The sequence below is a fragment of the Aotus nancymaae genome, unplaced genomic scaffold, assembly GCF_030222135.1.
Source record: "Aotus nancymaae isolate 86718 unplaced genomic scaffold, 86718_ANA_hifiasm-v0.15.2.pri h1tg000051l, whole genome shotgun sequence".
Classification (NCBI taxonomy): Eukaryota; Metazoa; Chordata; class Mammalia; order Primates; family Aotidae; genus Aotus; species Aotus nancymaae.
The window spans coordinates 25,449,720-25,468,962 of record NW_026988465.1 but is presented as its reverse complement, the minus strand read 5'-3'; the positions used below and the strand labels follow the sequence as shown (position 1 = coordinate 25,468,962).

The 19,243-nt window shown below is 42.8% G+C and overlaps 1 long non-coding RNA gene across 1 annotated transcript in view; it reads right to left on the bottom strand.

Annotated features, from left to right (window-relative positions):
• Positions 1-2,002: 2,002 nt before the first annotated feature.
• LOC105726385 (uncharacterized) overlaps positions 2,003-19,243 on the bottom strand; it is a 60,045-nt gene continuing 42,804 nt past the window's right edge. The window contains exon 3 of the long non-coding RNA XR_010337597.1: positions 2,003-2,886. This is a non-coding gene — a long non-coding RNA (uncharacterized LOC105726385). The remainder of the gene's footprint in view (positions 2,887-19,243) is intronic.

Below are 19,243 nucleotides of genomic sequence, written 5' to 3'. Positions count from 1 at the left end.
CCCCTAATGTTATCCCTCCCCAGAATGTCGTGTTTTCTTCCCCTTCCCCCATTATTGTAAGTTTCCTGTGGCCTCCCCAACCATACTGAACTGTGAGTCAATTAAACCCTTTTTCTTTATAAACGACCCAGTCTCAGGTGTGTCTTTATCAGCAGCATGAGAATGGACTAATATGCCTTACGTCTAGGTGGATGCAATATTACAGTCTCCATGTATTTCTCAGCTGTAGTCCATCTAGGGATGATGTCGAATGTGTCAGTGGCCCAAGCTAAGAAAATCTGTGGTAGTGGTCATTCTGCTTTGCCAGAGGTGGGCTTGCCACGTTGCTTCTCAGGTCAGAGGTGTGTGTGTTTATAAGGTGAGTTAACCAACTCGCAGTCTACTTCACTGTGGTTAGTACCACAGGATTGTTAGTCTGGCCAGGGGCATGGATATACATTTACCTGGCCAGCCTTGGGGTGTGACTGCCAGAAGGCCTTTGGAGCTGTTTCATAAGCTCCAGAAGTAGCTGTACTGGTACTCAGTGGGACAGGGGTCAGGCTCGGTATCAGAGGACCTTGGGTTTGTTTTTGAGGCCCAGGATGCAGCTGAATGGTGTCTCTGCTAGCCTGGGGGTGTGTTGAGCATGAACATCCTGTGGGGCTCTTTCTCAGACCTGGCACATGAGTACACAGCTGCTCAGTCAGCTTGGGGTCATTTCATCCAGGGGCAGGCTATTGGCCTGTGTATCAGGCCCAGCACACAGGCACACAGCTGCTTAGTTGTCCTGGGGGTTCAGATGGGGATGATTCTCAGGCTCAGAACATGATTGTACAACTTCTTGGCTGGCTTGGGAATATACCTGATGGAGGTGGACCACAAGGCTTTTTCTGAGGCCTGTGACACAGGCACAGAGATGCCCAGCCATACCTTATAGGGTGGCCTGCAGGGATATTTTTCAATCATGGAATGTGGGGTTACAGCTGCAAGGCTGGCCTGGAGGTGTGTCTCCCAGGGACAGCCTGTGGGGCTGCTTTTTATGTCTGAGATTTAGGTGCCCAGCTCTTGATTAGCCTGGGCATGTGTTTGTGAGAAGTGGTCCAGCAGATTCCTCCTGAAGCCCTCAGCATGTGTGTACAGTTGCTGTGCTCTCCCAGAGGTATGTCAGCTTCTAGATGACTCACAGGCTTTTCCTCCTTTGGGAAAGACATGCAATAGTTTGGCTGCTTCAAGGAAGGTTTGCCCTGGGCAAGACTGCCAGACTCTTCTTCCAGTAGACACGATGGCAGTGGGAGTTGGTTCCTCTGCTGTGAAGGACAGAGTTCCAGGCAATCCTGGGCTCAGGCTCTGCACAGCTAGGGTTGTGTTATTTAGCCACCTGTGTGGGCTTGGAATAATGAAAATGAAGCCCCAGTGCTGAAGAGGTGCAGTGGCTACTGGACCCCAGACCAGAATACACTCCAGAGGTAGCCCTTGTCTTAAGATGGTGCTCTGCTACAGCAGCTTGGCTTACAAAGGGTGGTTGGGCAGGGGAAAGTATATATTTTATGCTGCTAATCCAGAACAGTGCAGCTGTGTGAATTCCTGTTAGCACTCCAAACTGGACTCAGGGCTTGCAGGGACTGTGGGATTCTCCTGTGGTAAGAACTGTAGGTATTTGTGGTGGCCATGAAGGCCGATAGGATTCTTCTGCTTACATTTTCCCATAGAGAATTCCCTCCTGTCTCTGGGACAATCCAATCCAGGTGGAGGGGATGGGGCTACAGAGGGTAAGTGTCTACATTGACACCCTCCTGGGCTTCCAGTCACCATGCTCTTTTCTTGTAGGAGAGATGAGTGTCAAATATCACTAGTCAGCCATCTTGCTAATTGTCATTCTGTGTATTAATTTTGTATTCTGCAACTTCACTTAATTAGAATAGATGAATTAGAATAGAATTATTAGAATAACCATTCTGATGTCTAGACTTTTAATGAAATCTTAGAGCCAAATATTATGAAGAGTATTATATATGATCAAAAGAGCTTAGAGATTTTATTTCTAAATAATGATGTTGCATAAAGGAAATAAAAAGGCAGAAGCTACAATACAATGCTGCATGTGCTCAATATACATCCATTTATTAAAGCATATGCCAGAGGATTGCATCACTCCATGCATTTAAAGAAGTCATTAACAAAGCAATGGCCTAACAGTTTAACATGAATTAGCCAACCTCACTGGTCTGTGATTTTACACTCAGTAGCAGAATGGTTCTGACAGTCATGATACTAATCACTTCTGTTCTTAACATATTAGATCAGCTTGTTCAGAAAGCACAATCATTATAACAGTTTCTTGTTTCTGCTTTTCTAAGTAGTCTCTAAGAGTTATGACCATAAGTTATTAGAAACTACTTGTTTTACAGCCATATATTTTGGCATAGATTCTAAAAAGTCAAATCAGAATGTAACTGGGTGTTCCAGGTTCTTGGTCCCGCCGCCCCAGGAATGGAGGAAGAGGCCCTGGAGGAAAGAGAAGTAGGGAGAGGGAGAGAGAGGGAACTCCCATGCTGCCGTGGGAGGGGATCCAGAGATGGAGTCCATACAGGTAAGGGGCAGTGGGACTTTTAATCTCGGAGTTACTCCCGCCCCATTCAAGTCCTAGTCCAGTGAGAGAAGTTCTTCCAAATTCCTCTGAAGTGACTGATTTTTGACTCTGATGCTGGATTGGTTGCCCAGCCCACGGTCCTCCCATAGCTTTTTGTGGGCTTTCTAAACAAAGGAAGCTCACCTGAGAAGTCTGCCTTTCTTGTGCCAGTGAAAGTTAGACAAAGAACTCTAGGCTCCAGGATGGAGACGTAAAAGAAGGAGGGTCAGGCATGTCACTGGGAGGTTCTTGTCTTTGAAACCATGCCCCGTGTGGACCTGGGAAGAGAAGTTAATACATTCCCTCAATAAGAATACAGAAAATGCAAATATTAACAAACTGTTCTATATTCAAAATGCTTTAATAGCATTTCTTCACAGTGATGTTTCAGAAAGGTTGGAAACTGGTCAGCAGAAAATATTTTCCACCATTTCTATTTTAATTTGTATGCAAAATCACAATATATCTGCAACTAGAAAATTACAAATGGTTTCTAGACATGACTGCCTCTCCAGATATGGTAGTATGGGTATTTGTAAGATATCTATGATGAGGTAAATAAATGGAAATTGAGTAACAAATGTTTTCTAATCTGTGGACAACATAAACTAATTTAACAAAGACAACTGATGGGAAAACTCAAAAGACTAGTTTTTAAAATTAATGTGAAATTGGTAAAGATATGAAATAAACATTTTAAAAGGTGTTCTTCATATTTTACTTTACATCATCATTTTGGCACTTCATGGAACATTTATTTCCCAAAGACCAGAGCTGGTATAAAAGTTCAGAAGTTTTTTCACATACCTCGTAGACATTGTACATGAGTACTGGCAAACACTGAAATGTAGTGAAATAAACATTGCCCTGTATTTGCATAGGCATGCTGTAGTCAAACAGTTATAGTTATGCATTTAGCTTGCAGTGTTTGTTTCAAGCACTCCTTTCAGTAGATCTTGCTTCAGATTTATGTCTCACGAATTTTTTAGCCACACCATCACTGGTCCTCAGAGTATTCTAAGGATAGTCAAACCAGTTTCACCCGTAGAGAGATTTTTCAGAAGAGTATATACCCTGCCCCATAGCTTCCCTTTTCTGCTGTTCTGTAGCTGAATGACCATCATTCCGATAATTTGATCTTCTCTGCCAAAGCAGTAATCCTTAACTGATAGATGAAGTTCAAAAGCCCCTGGTCGATTTTCCCTTCCCAGAATTCTGTGTGGATTAAAAATACAAATTTTGAGCAAAAATTTTACTTCTTCTAGGCATCAATATGGTTCTAAAATACTGCTGAGAATTGTATACATTGGATCTGATTATTATGTTGGCAAATAGAATATCAGTGTATTTTAACACCTTAAATTTGACTTAGAAGGCTAATTTTAAAATGACATTTGCCCTATGCAAAAAAAAAAAAAAAAGGAAATTAAGATACTATGTTGCACTTAATCACTAGAGGCCGGGTCTCCTAATTGCAGCTACAATGGAGTTGGGCAGGGGTCGTGGGTACTAGGCCCGAGTAATGGGTTCCTATTGGTAGAATTTCTATGCCATTTCACTATCAGTTACTACTATCACTTTACCTCCAAATCCTGGAGAAGCTATTAATATCTAGGGGCCTTTTCTCAGAAAAATACACTGCATAGCCTATCAAGCACTATTCACAAGATGCTAACTTGGATACAAATCTCCAGAGTAAATAAGTTCCAGCAGAGCCTGGTGATTCAATGCCAGTTCTTTGCTTTGCCAACAGTTAGACCTGTCAAGTGTGTGGCGTCTCTAACAACCACCCAAGACAGCTTGTCGGTGTAGAACTGAACATAATAAAGAAGGCCCAGTGCCAACAGGGCAGACATAGTCTCCCACCACCCCTTATTTTTGTCCATTCTCATATTCTTGACTTTCTAATGAATGTACATCTATTTCTTAGCAGTACCAGTTTTCGAATTCCTTCCTTTTATAGGCGATTTTCTTCTGATGACACATTTTGCAGAGTCAAACTTTCATTTCCAGGCAACATTGGTAACTAACCTTTGTACTTTAGGGAAAATCTGAAATAGTGTGAAAGAAAAAATGGAAGTCCAGGGATAAGAGTAGAAGAGCAAAATATGATAGGAACCAGATCTCCTGAATTTAAAATGCTGCCTTTAAGTAGATCACTGTGTTATATCTAAGAAGAAACTTTAGTTGGGTCAAGGTTTTTGTGTAGGTTGGAGAAGTAGATAATGAAATGTTGTACGCTGATTTATTAGCAGGCAGTGTGATCTATTAGGACCCTTTGGATTGATAGTGTAGGATACTCCAGTTTTCATAAGTAATACGAGAGTGAAGTATTCAGAGCAGAGTGCTGAAAGGACTATGGGAAATCACGAACACACATCCTGACTTCTAAGGGACTGTTTTGGTGTGTAAATTCTTGGGGCTTTTTCCTAGGCTAGATTATTTATAGAATTAAATGACATCTCTAGAGAGTCTGACAGGCATCTCCAAATTAACAGATTTGAAACACTGTTATTTTTTCTTCCATCTTGGTAAATTATGATCTTCCCAACTACACATGGCAAAACTGAGGGTTCTTCCTTGACTCTATTCAGTGCCTGGTGTCTCCCACTTGCTCCTGTGGATCAACCCTGCTTTTTGCACTTTGCAATAGAAAACTCATCTGTTGGGACTGTCTCAGTAGGGTTTCTTCTTACTTCCAGTAGATTTTGGCCAAAAGGGAACCCCATCAAGAGGTCAGCAGTGCAGAGTGAGGTCAGGGTCTTTATTTCGCTGGCTCTTTGCCTGTGAGCCTGCTTTCCTCCATGGAATATCACTGCCGCTTCTAAGGTGGCTGAGGACTGAGTATACATCAAGTTCTGTTTCCAATTTTAGTAATGACTCTTCCTCTCTTCTTTTCAGGCCTAAGAGTGCTAATGGCCTGGTTACTGTTAGCCCCAGGTCCCATTATTACTTAAATTTCCCTGCAGTTACCACTTTGTAAATTTCTCTGTAAGTAAGCTCATTTTGAATTACTCTAAATTGAGCATTCGTGGGAATTCTCTTTCATGTTCTACCTCCAGCCTATGGCAAGAATCTACTTTCAACACATTATACAGAATCTTCCACATCTGTTTCCCTACTACGATCTGGGTAGTCATGAATAGCTATTGCCTGGACTATGGCAATAGCCTTCTAACTGATCTTTACATGTTTGGTTGTACTGCCGTATAATTATTTCTGTACACAACAAACAAAGATGTAAATCATGTTGTTCATCTCTTCGTTAGAAAACCCTTCAGTGGAGCACCTATTAAATTTAGAATTGCAAAGCCCTGTGTGATAGGGCATCAGTACCTTGACTTCCTGTCCAAAGTAATTGGATGTCACTCTTTTATGATGTGATGCTTCTCAAATACGCCAGGCTTGCTCTTGCCTTAGAGTCCTTGTACTAACTATTTCACTTCTCTGAAATGTTCTGCTCTTCCATGCTTGGCTGACTTTTAATTTTTACAGGTTTCAGTTTAAAAGTCAACATGCTCAGAGAGGCTTCCCTGACCACCCAGGCAAAGCAGCTAGTCATAGTACTTACCACATAGTTCTGCATGTGGTATTTAATAACATATGATGAACTTTTGTGACTTATCGTACATTCCTCATTAGTAGAAAGTAACATGCATGAGTGCACTGCAAAAGATCCATTCAGAGATCTCCTGTGATACATACAGCTAATGACTATAACATTGGCTAATATGTGGTAGGCACTGAACAGATAATGCATGGAAGGGAACTGAAACCACAGCCTTCTTCATTTTCCTTAGCCTTTCCCATTCTGAATCCCTCAATAAGGCAGCTGTACAATAACTGTTGCCTGGTGGAATAAGTAAGGAGGGTTTATGACTTAAAACTGAAGTGTTTTATTGTATTTTGGTGATCATGTGTTGTTTTTTCTTTTTATGCCTTGTTTTCTCTTCTTGTCTCCAAGATTGGGTCCCAGTATACAAAAATCCATGAAGGGACAGAGCATTGCTGTGGTCTGCCAGTTGAGGTCATTAATAGCAATCACTATAAAAGGAAAGGAAATATCACATTTTACAAACAAACGTGGAAACAGTGAATTTTTTTAAATTATACTTTAAGTTCTGGGGTACATGTGAAGATCTTGCAGGATTGTTACATAGGTACACACATGCCATAGTGGTTTCCTGCATCCATCCCCCTGTCACCTACATTCGGTATTTCTCCTAATGTTATCCCTCCCCAAACTCCCCGCTCACTGCTATTCCTCCCCGAGCCTCCCAGCCCTCATCAGATCCCAGTATGTGATGTTCCCTCCCTGTGTCCATGTGTTCTCTTTGTTCAACACCCACTTAGAAGTGAGAACATGCATTGTTTGGTTTTCTGTTCTTGTGTCAGTTTGCTGAGAATGATGGTTTTCAGTTTCATCCATGTTGCTGTAAAGGACATTAAGTCTTCATTTTTTATGGCTGCATAGTATTCCATAGTGTATATGTGCCACATGTTCTTTATCAAGTCTACCACTGACAGGCATTTGGGTTGGTTCCAAGTCTCTGCTATTGTAAACAGTGATGCAGTGAACATAAGCGTGCATGTGTCTTTATAGTAGAATGATTTATAATCCTTTGGGTATATACCCATTAATGAGATTTCTGGGTCAAATGCTATTTCAGTTTCCAGATCCTTGAGGAATCGTCACACTGTCTTCACAATGGTTGCACTAATTTACATTCCCATCAACATTGTAAAAACATTCCTATATCTCCACATTCTCTCCAGCATCTGTTGTCTCCAGATTTTTTTAATGATCGCTGTCCTAACTGGTGTGAGATGGTATCTCAATGTGGTTTTGATTTGCATTTCTCTAATGACCAGTGAAGATGAGCATTTTTAAATCTTTTTTGGCCACATAAATGTCTTCTTTTGAAAAATGTGCATATCCTTCACCCACTTTTTGGTGGGATTGTTTTTTTCTTGTAAATATGTTGTAGTTTTTTGTACATTCCAGATATTAGCCCTTTGTCAGATGGGTAGCTTGCAAAAATTTTTTCCCATTCTGTTGATTGCCAGTTTATTCTCATACGTGTTTCTTTTGCTGTGCAGAAGCTCTTAAGATTAATTAGGTCCCATTTGTCTATTTTGGCTTTTGTTACCACTGCTTTTGGTGTTTTAGTAATGAAATCTTTGCCTATGCCTATGTCCTGAATGGTATTGCCTAGGTTTTCTTCTAGGGTTTTTATGGTGTTAAGTCTTATGTTTAAATCTTTAATATGTCTGGAGTTAATTTTTGTGTAAGGTGTAAGGAAGGGGTCTAATTTCAGCTTTCTGAAAACAACCAGTTTCCCCAACACCTGTTATTAAACAGGGAATCCTTTCCCCATTGCTTGTTTTTGTCAGGTTTGTCAAAGATCAGATGGTTGTAGATATGTGGCGTCACTTCCAAGACTCTGTTCTGTTCCATGTGTCTATATATCTGTGTGGGTACCAGTACCATGATGTTTTGATTAGTGTAGCCTTGTAGTATAGTTTGAAATCAGTTATCATGATGCCTCCAGCTTTTTTTTTTTTCCTTAGGATTGCCTTGGCTATGCGAGTTCCTTTTTGGTTCCAGATGAAGTTTAAGGTTCTTTTTTTCCAGTTCTGTGAAGAAGTTCACTGGTAGCTTGATGTGGATAGAATAGAAACTACAAATTACTTTGGGCGATATGGCCATTTTCACAGTAGTGATTCTTTCTAACCATGAGCATTGAATGTTTTTCCATCTGTTTGTGTCCTCTCTTATTTTCTTGAGCAGTGGTTTGTAGTTTTCCTTCAAGATGTCCTTCCCGTCCTTTGTTGTATTCCTAGATATTTTATTCTCTTTGTAACAATTGTGAATGGTAGTACACTCATAATTTTGCCTTCTATTTGTCTGTTATTGGTGTGTAGGAATGCTTGTGATTTTTGCACATTGATTTTGTATCATGAGACTTTGCTAAAGTTGCTTAAGGAGATTTTGGGCTGCGATGATGGCATCTTCTAAATATAAAATCATGTCATTTGCAAATAGAGACAATTTGACTTCCTCTTTTCCTAATTGAATACCTTTATTACTTTTTCTTGCCTGATTGCTCTGGCCAGAACTTACAATCCTATGTTACATAAAAATGGTGAGAGAGGGTACCATTGTCTAGTGCCAGTTTTCAAAGGGAATGTTTTCAGTTTTCGCCCATTTCAGTATGATATTGACTGTGGGTTTGTTGTAAACAGCTTTTATTTTGAGATATGTTCCATTGATAACTAGTTTATTGAGAGTTTTTACCATAGAATGCTGTTGAACTTTGTCGAAGGCCTTCTCTGCATCAATTGAGATAATCAGGTGGTTCTCGTCTTTGGTTCTGTTTATCTGATGGATTACTTTTATAGATTTGCATATGTTGAACCAGGCTTGCATCCCCGGGATGAAGCCTACTTGATCGTGATGGATAAGCTTTTTGACATGCTGTTGCATTTGGTTTGCAGGTATTTTAACTGAAGATGTTTGCACCAATGTTCATTATTGATATTGGTTTGAAATTTTCTTTTTTAGTTGTATGTCTGCCAGTTTTTGGTATCAGGATGATGTTGATCTCATAAAATGTATTAGAAAGAATTCCCTCTTTTTGTATTGCTTGGAATGGTTTCAGAAGAAAAGGTATGAGCTCCTCTTTTAAGTCTGGTGGAATTTGGCTGTGAACCCGTCTGGACCTGGACTTTTTTTTGGTTAGCAGGCTATTAATTGCTGCCTCAACTTCAGACTTTGTTATTGGTCTATTCAGGGATTTAACTTCTTCTTGGTATAGTTTTGAGAGGGTGTAACTGTCTAGGAATTTATCCATTTCTTCTAGATTTACTGGTTTGTATGCATAGAGTTGTTTGTAGTAATCTCTGATGGTAGTTTGTATTTCTGTGGAATATGTGGTGATATCCCCTTTATCATTTTATATTGCATCTATTCAATTTTTCTCTTTTTTTATTATTAGCCTAGCTTGTGGTCTATTTTGTTGATGTTTTTAAAAACTAGCTCATGGATTTACTGATTTTTTTGAAGGATTTTTATGTCTCTATCTCCTTCAGTTCTGCCCTGATCTTAGTTATTTCTTGTCTTTTGCTAGCTTTTGATATTCTCTGATCTTGCTTCTCTAGCTCTTTTAATTTCGATGGTAGGGTGTTGATTTTAGATCTTTCCTTGCTTCTCATGTGGGCATTTATTGCTATAAATTTCCCTCTAGACTCTGTTTCAAATGTGTGTCAGATACTCTCGTATGTTGTGTCTTCATTCTCACTGGTTTTGAAGAACATCTTTATTTCTGCCTTCATTTCATTATTTTTCCAGAAGTCATTCTGGAGCAGTTTGTTCAGTTTCCATGTAGTTGTATCATTTTGAGTGAGTTTCTTAATCCTGAGTTCTAATTTGACTGCACTGTGGTCTGAGAGACTGGTTGTTATGATTTCCGTTCTTTTGCATTTGCTGAGAAGTGATTTTATGTGGTCAATTTTAAAGTACAATGTGGTGCTGAGAAGAATGTATATTCTATGGATTTGGGGTGGAGAGTTGTTTAGATGTCTTTTTGGTCTGTTTGGTTGAGATCTGAGGCTGTTTTTACATATAAACCCAACAAAGTAAGCCACTCATTATTTTAAAAAAACTCTAAGCCAGTTGTTAGAAATCACATGAAAAAAGAAATATATTGTGTGAACTGTAAGAACATGCTGACTTAATAGGTAAAGTATGATTGTTCAATGAATATCATGGTAACAACTACAAAATGTCCGACACAGTAAGTATTGAAATTTAATCAGTGTATTTATATATTGTGAATAATGCAGACTAAACATTAGTGCCATTCATAATTTTCTATTTCAAACCAAAAGTTTGGGTTTCATTAGGAAATTCTGAGCATGCCCTAAAATAATTATGCATATTTTTAAAAAGGCAAGAAAGTTACATTGCTGATATCAGTATTCATGCAGAAATTTAGTGTAAGGCCGGTGCCTCCTTGGGAGCCAAATGGACACGCCCTTCTCTCTCCGTGCCTAAAAACTACGTCATCATTCTGAGCACATTGCTCAGCATTTGCCCTCTCCACACAGGCTCCTCTTGACCATTTCCGCATTCCAATCTCAGCCCTGCACCCGACATAAATTTTGAAAAGGCCTGCCAAGAGCCTGCCCTATGGTAGCTCCCCTGTATGTCCTCGGCCAGCCCCTCATCTGTGCTCACTCCCTTCATACCCAATGGAAATGCCCCCACTTTGTTCACCTCGCCTGTCCCCATTCTTTTAATACCCAATAGAACTACCTTGTCTTTGTTTCCCCCATAGTCAATCAGCCACTTCTACTCCCTATAAAACCCCACACCCCAAGAAGAGAAGCGCAACTTCTTCGGCCCCTCCTGTCGGACCGTAGAACCTCGCCCAGGAGCTGATTAAATTTCCTTATTCCAATAACTGGCCTCAGTTGCCTCATTTAAATCTCAGTTGCTTCATTCAAACCTTACAAGTTGTAAGACCCCTCCCCTCCTGGGGGAAACTGACTCCTGCACTCAAAGCCGAACAGGGGAGCCTCTCACCTTGAGGTAAGACTGCTGTTACCCACAACTTTTCCTGCTGGCTGCTCCTTGGACTCCCTGCTCGAAAACGCGACCACGTCAGGGACTCCCCCTCCCCTCTTTCGCTGCAGGCCGGGGCCCTGGCCTCATTTTGAGGACTTGAGCATGGCAGAGACATCCCTACGCTCTTGTCTTCTCCCCGTAAGGGGTCACCTAGGGTCAGAAATCTGCGGGAGACGTCCCCTCATTTCTGCACCCTCTCGTACTCACACTGGGCAGTCCTACCGATCATCTTCACAGCAGTGGCTAATGTTTGGATAATCAGAAGCCCTGTTTACAACTTCAGGCCCTGCCCAGAAGCAGGACCAAACCCCTGGTTTACACCACTAAAACGTCTATCTATCTTTCCCGCTAATTGAGTAACTGCCACTTTCAGTTTCTCTTCCTAACCTCAGCACAAGTAAGCGGATAATTAAGTAAATTATAAGCGGCAAATCCAGATTCGGCTGTATTCTCAGCTCCTGTTTCTGCTATCTCCTAACTCTCTCTCTCTCTCTCTCTCTCTCTCTCTCTCTCTCTCTCGATGGCTGCTGGCGGCCGTTTCCCACTTCTAACTCTTTATCTCCCTCTCTCTCTCTCTCTCTAAATAATGGCTGTTTCCTGCTTTATGGAGTAACTGTACTTTCAGTTTCTCTTCCTACCCCCAGCACGAGTGAGTGGGTGAGTTTATGTGTAGTCCCACAGCCTAACAGCTACGGGGCTTGTGTGGGCCTCCTCTTTCAAGCTGCTCCCAACCCCCCTCCTCCTCCTCCTCTTTCAGGCTGCTCCCAACCCCCCCCTCCTCCTCCTCTTTCAAGCTGCTCCCAACCCCCTCTGCTCCTCCCAACCCCCTCGGCTCCTCCTCCTCCTTCTAACATGGCCTCTCCTGTTAGTGCCCACACTCGCTCACACAGCACTCCCACCAATGGGAGTTCCCCTCTTTGTTCCCTCTACACAAAATCCCCAATCCCTCCTGCCCCACCTCTTTCAAAACCCCAACCTCCTTCTGCTCTCCCAGGTCCTAACATAGCCTCTCCTGCTAGTGCTCACACTCACCTACACAGCGCTCCCACCAATGAGAACTCTCTCCTTTGTCCCCTCTGCAAAGTGGCTACAACAAAAGGTGTCATCCAAGTACACGGTTCCTTCTCTCTAATTTAACCACCATTAAAAATGCCTGGGGTCATTCTCCACCAATCCTACTGTTTACACTAAAAATTCCCCTATCTCACTCAGGCCTATAACTTAACCCAGCTGCCTTCCTTAACCAATTAACCAACGCTATAGTCCTACATACCTGAGTAAACCCAAACTCCCATACGAGACCTGGTAAACATGGCATTTAAAGTTTTAATAGCTGAGAGGAAAAGGCTGAGCCCATCCGCCAGGCCCATTTACAGCAACAGGTAAGCCTCCAAACCCAAGCCATTGTAGCACCCCTAAGGCCAGCAGCTCGCCCAGCGTCTAGTATAAGGAACTCCTCCAAGTTCCTCCAAAAAGGTCCCCCAAGACCTGTCCAGACTGCTTCAAAGGTCCCACCCAGGCCCTGCTTCAAATGCGGCCAGGAGGGGCACTAGGCCTAACTGTGCCCCCATCCAGGTCCAGCCCCTGGACCCTGTCCTATCTGCAAACAGACTAAACACTAGAAGGTAGACTGCCCATTCCGGACTACAGGCTCACCCCCTGCATCTCCATGTGAGGGGCAGGCTGGTCCAAAAATGCAGTCCCTTCGTTTAAACTCCTAGGCCTCATGGACAATTGATGCAGCCCAGACTCGAGGACCCCCATCACCCTTGTCAAGCCTAGGAAAATCCTGCAAGTAGTGGGTAAGTCCATTTTCTTCTTAATGGACATGGGGGTTGCCTGTTCTGTATTGCCTTCCTACTCAGGGCCTAGTATACCTTCCCAGGTTTCAGTTATGGGAATTAATGGAGAGCCTTCCTACCCTAATCAAACTCATCCTTTAGCCTGTGTCCTCCAAAGACACCCCTTTTCTCACTCTTTTCTAATCATACCCTCATGCCCAGTTCCCCTATTAGGATGAGATATTTTCCAAACTGTGGGGGCCACTCTCCAACTTACTGGCCCCCATACTCAAACCCATCACCCACTCGCCTCCTACTGCCCCTCCTAACCAACCCTATGCCCGGGCTCAACCCCTTGTCTCAACCCCCTATCCCTCCTAATGTGGTTAATCCCTTAATATGGAATACCTCTAAGCCTGTAATGGCCAGACATCACATGCCAGTTAAAATACTTCTTAAAAATCCTACCCGCTTTCCCTCACATCCTCAGTTTCCCATCTCAAAAACCCACCACCAGGGCCTAAAGCCTATTATCACCTAACTCCTAGCACAGAGACTCCTTATTCCTACCAGTTCCCCTTGCAACACTCCTATCTTGCCAGTCCAAAAGCCGTGCGGCTTTCACCTGGTTCAGGACCTGAGCCTTATCAATGAGGCAGTAATTCCCCTCCACCCTGTAGTTCCCAATCCACACACCCTATTATCAAACATTCCCTCCACCACTTCTCATTTTACAGTCCTTAACCTCAAGGATGCTTTTTTTTTAGCATTCCCCTACACCCAAATTAAATTAATATTTCCTCTTTGCCTTTACTTAAACCAATCCAAACACCAACCTCTCGCAGCAGTTAACCTGGGCAGTCCTGCCCCAGGGCTTTAGAGACAGCCCTCACATATTTAGACAAGCATTAGCAGCTAACCTAACCTCTTGCCCCCCTCAGCCTAGTCTCCTTTTACAGTACGTGAACAACCTGCTGCTTTACAGCCCTTCCCTCTCCATGTCACAGCAGCATACTGCCACTCTCCTGAATTTCCTTAAGTCTAGGGAATATCGGGTTTCCCCCACCAAAGCACAGCTACCAGTCACCTCAGTAATCTATTTAAGTATTCACCTTACTCCCCAAACTAAGGGCTTATGACAGACAATTGAGCAAGTACACAAAGCATGTGCCACTTACTCTAAAGTCTCGTCTCAGGGTGGCTTAAGGCTACAGTTCCCTACTCACAGATGCAGGGCAAATTACCAGCCCAAGACTAGCAAATTAACTTTACCCATATGCCCTCTCATGGCAGGCCTTTTTTAGTTTCTCACAATCTCCCAGTACAACCACCTCCTCTAGCTTCCTACCTCCCCTACCTCTCTCTCCTCCGCCACTTACTCAGGGAACATGTGGACTGCACTCTTCCCGCAGTTCCAGGACTGGAGGACTCCCATCTAGCATTACCTCTCCGGCCAGGTAACAGCGTTCTCCTCCAGGAACTCAAACCAGAGTCTCTGCAGCCCAGCTGGTCAGGACCCCACATCATTGTCCTGACCACCCCAAGTACCGCCAAACTTTTAGGCCACACCCCTTGGTATCATGTGTCCCACCTCAAATTGGCCCCCAAGAATCACCAGTGGAGGTCCAAACCCTTAGGTGCCACTCGCCTTCGCCTCACACAAGGCCCTTGCTCATTACCCTCTAACCCTCCAAACCTTTCTCATCACAATCGTTCTAGTCCTTCCCCTTAATGCCAGTCCTTACTACGTCTGGTGGTTCTACCTTCAAGGGTCCTAAACAAATAGCCCCATCACTAAAACTCATTACCTCGCCCGCAGACTGCCAACCCACAGGGTGCCAGTCAGCTATAAAGCCCAAATTCCCGCAATCCAAGTCCAACACTATTAGGAGTTCTAAAGATGCCTTTACCCTCTGTTTTCTATATCAGCAAACCCAGGACCGCTGTAGTTTATAGAATCAGACCTATGGTGGATGCCCGTACACTAATTGTGTTATACGCAAGCCCTTTCATACTGAAGGCTCCCCACCTAGTAATATGCTCCTTCTCAACAATCAAGGTAGAGTGTCTCTTGTTATCCGCAACCCCTGGAACATCCGCTGGGAAAAGGGCACTGCAAACAAAATCTACTCCTAGTTTCAAAATAGCCACCCCAGTGGCACGTGGCTAATATATTAAATCTATACCTACACTCTGCCCCATAAAAATAAACCAACTTAACTCATTCAGCAACACCATCCAACAAAATGAAGGAAGCCACCTTAACTAACCAAATCAAGCCCTCGAGCAACACTCCCCAGCCTTTCTCATGGATAACACTAGTACGGCAAGGTGCTAACATGTTAAGCTTAACTAAAGCCAAAAACTTCACAAATTGTTTTCTATGTGCATCCCATAACCAACCACCACTTAGCCGCAGTTCCCCTCCAGACCAAATTCAACCTGTCACAAACGCCCAGAGGACCTACCACCACCTTAACGGAAATCCCATTATTCAAAATACACTCCCCCTCTCTCTCTCTCTCTATGTTATGGAACAGCTAACAACCCCAGCCTCAAGTGCAACACCACAGTGAATGTAAAATCTTCCCTTTATGCGCCCCCAGGAGGATACTTTTGGTATAATGGAACCCTAACCTAAGTTATCAAAACGTCCTTCACGTTCCCCTGTGTGCCCGTCGCCCTAGTCCCACAGTTAAAAGTGTATGGGCAAGCTGAGTTCCTGTCCCTCATCGTACCATCCCCTAATCACCAGGACAAATGAGCAGTCTTCCTCCCAATAGTAATAGGCCTCTCTTTAGCATCCTCTCTAGCAGCAGCTGGAATAAAAAGTGAAGCCATAGGTTACAGCGTCACTTCGGCCGCTCAACTGGAGGACAATTTCCGGGTGGCCATTAAAGCATCAGCCACCTCTCTGGCATCTCTCCAGCGACAGATAACATCACTGGCTCAGGTAACTCTCCAAAACTGGCAGGCCCTAGACCTGCTAATGGCAGAAAAAGGGGGTACCTGTCTGTTTCTCCAGGAACAGTGTTGCTATTACATCAATGAAACAGGCCTAGTAGAAGAAAACGTCAATACTCTCTACCACCTCCAAGAAGACCTCTGAAAGAAACAGAATATACAGGGGCTCTTCCTTTAACTGGTGGCGATCTCTCATATTTACCTGGCTGGCTCCCATTGTCATTCCCTTAATCATAGTTTGTCTTCTACTAATGTTAGCCCCGTTCTTTCTCAGGTTTTTACAAGGACGCATAAGGGAAATTTCCAGGGTAGCCATAAACCAGATGTTACTTCACCCCTATGTCCGAATCCTGACTGAGGCACCAGCCAACTGACCCCCCCACATTGCCCCTGTTCAGCAGGAAGTAGCCAGAAAAGAAGCGACATCCTATATCATCAAAAAGGTCGGAATGTAAGGCCGGTGCCTCCTTAGGAGCCGAATGGGCACGCCCTTCTCTCTCCGTGCCTAAAAACTATGTCATCATACTGAGCACATTGCTCAGCATTTGCCCTCTCCACGCGGGCTCCCCTTGCCCATTTCCACATTCCAATCTCAGCCCTGCACCCGACATAAATTTTGAAAAGGCCTGCCAAGAACCTGCCCTATGGTAGCTCCCCCGTATGTCCTCAGCCAGCCCCTCATCCGTGCTCACTCCCTTCATACCCAATGGAAATGCCCCCGCTTTGTTCACCTCGCCCATCCCCAGTCTTTTAATACCCAATAGAACTACCTTGTCTTTGTTTCCCCCGTAGTCAATCAGCCACTTCTACTCCCTATAAAACCCCACACCCCAAGAAGAGAAGCGCGACTTCTCCGGCCCCTCCTGTCGGACCTAGAACCTCGCCCAGGAGCTGATTAAATTTCTTTATTCCAATAACTGGCCTCAGTTGCCTCATTTAAATCTCAGTTGCTTCATTCAAACCTTACATTTAGTAGGCTGTTTATCTAGACCTGAAGTATACCTTTTACAGTGACTTTATGATCGCCTGTTCCTGGGGCAGCAGTGATGTCACATGAACAGTTATCTGACCCACTGTACTTTGTAGGAATGACCTGAAAATAAGCAGAAGTTTACTAGCCTGAACTTTCAGATGAATTAATAATGGACAATTTCATGCTATGCATAAGACTTAAAATTTATTATTGGCAATGAATAGTTTTTTCCATTAACAGCACAGAACAGGTGATGATAAATACTCCCTAAAGTTTGATATGCAAGTTTGAGGCTTGAATGTAATAATTAGCCCATTAAACTAAAATTTCATTGGGCCTGCAGAAATCATAAGACACTCTGTTACTCTTGTGATGGTTCGAAGAGCTAGTGATTGATTTATTCACCACTTAATGAAGTTATATGCATTGCTTGTGCACAAAAATGCAGCATTGCTTTTTATTACTTTAAAAACTTTTCTACAGTGTGCCATACCAGAGCACTGGGGACAGAAAGGTAGCTTTGTAGGGTACCTGCCTTCATGAAACTCACAAATAAATTGTATTATGTTTCCAAGGTCTACCAATAGTATTTAAAAAATTCAACTCTATCCTGGATAAGATTAATCAGGGGTTAAATGTATTGTATTGGAAAAGGCTTGTGATTTTCAGATAAACAAATTGAAATCACAGTATGCCACCACTGATTCTGTGATTCTATTTTCTTAAGCTTCTTAAACGTCTATTTTCTTATTTGTAAAATGAGGTAACACACACCTCTTACTATATACACATTAACATATCATTTATGGGCCGGGCGCGGTGGCTCACACCTGTAATCCCAGCACTTTGGGACGCCGACGTGGGTGGATCATGAGGTCACGAGCTCGAGACCATCCTGGTCAACATGGTGAAACCTCATCTCTACTAAAAATACAAAAAAAATTAGCTGGGCATGGTGGCGCGTGCCTATAGTCCCAGCTACTCAGGAGGCTGAGGCAGGACAATTGTCTGAACCCAGGAGGCAGAGGTTGCGGTGAGCCGAGATCACGCCATTGCACTCCCACCTGGGTAACAAGAGCAAAACTCCGTCTCAAAAATATATATATATCATTTATGAACATACAAAATTTTCCCCAAACTGAAGCACATGCTCTAGCTATTTTGCCTACAAATATATCATGGAAGTCATTCCAGTTCAGTGTAGATAAAGCTGCCACTTTCTTTTCAATGGCCTGGAATATCACAGAACTAACTACAAAGTAAATGTTCAGCGACAACATGCTTGGAAAATAAAACATTATTTGACCTTTCATTATATGAATTTATAATTTCACCATATTGCAATTGTTTTTAATTCCTTGCTATTATAAACTATAAGGAATCATTATCATGTTACAAGTTGGTCTATGGTATAGTTTTTAAAAGCATAGTATTTTTGTCAAAGTTATGTGAAATTTTAATTTCTACCCATAGAGATTTTAACTTTTGCAATCTCAATTGCAATGCATGAGATTAATAGGATGTTATTTTCATTAAAATGAAGGGTAATGCTGATAAGCCCAGAATAAAAGATTCTGAAAGACTTTCAGTTTCTATCTTGAGAGAATCAAGATTTGGGCCAGAACCTTTCAAGAGAACCTGCTGAGATGAGCCATTTCACCAGAGGGGCCTCTCTCCTTGCCACAGCCATATGATGATAAAAGGACCGGAAGATAGCAAGTGGTCACTTTGGACATAAGAATTAAAATAGCAACAGCTCTTCACACTAACAAAGTATATAGTGAGCCCTCACCACTAAAGGTCACCATTGAAGTACAAATGGAGTCATCTTTTTTCTTTCCTTCCTCCTCCACACCAGGGAGACTACCACCAGGAGAAAGAGGGCAACTGTACGTGAAAGGAGGTCACACCTTTCTCATTTACCCTTTTTACTACTGAAGGCACAATTATAGGCTGCTTTTAGGAGAGAGGTTTTTTTTATTTTTTTGAGACAGGGTCTCCCTCTGTTGCCCAAGCTAGAGTGCAGTGATGTGATCATTGCTTACTCCAGCCTCGACCTTTAGGGCTCAGGTGATTCTCCCACCTCAACCTCCCAAGTACCTGGGACTAGAAATGTGCACTACTATGCCTAGGCCTCCCAAAGTGCTGGAATTACAGGTGTGAGCTGCCATTTCCAGCCAAGAATAGAGCTTTGGACAAAAGCTTTAATGTGAGCACAATGAAACCTTAAGAAATGAGTAATGTTCTAGCAGCACAAGTAACTAATACAGTATGAACCTGTATTGTGA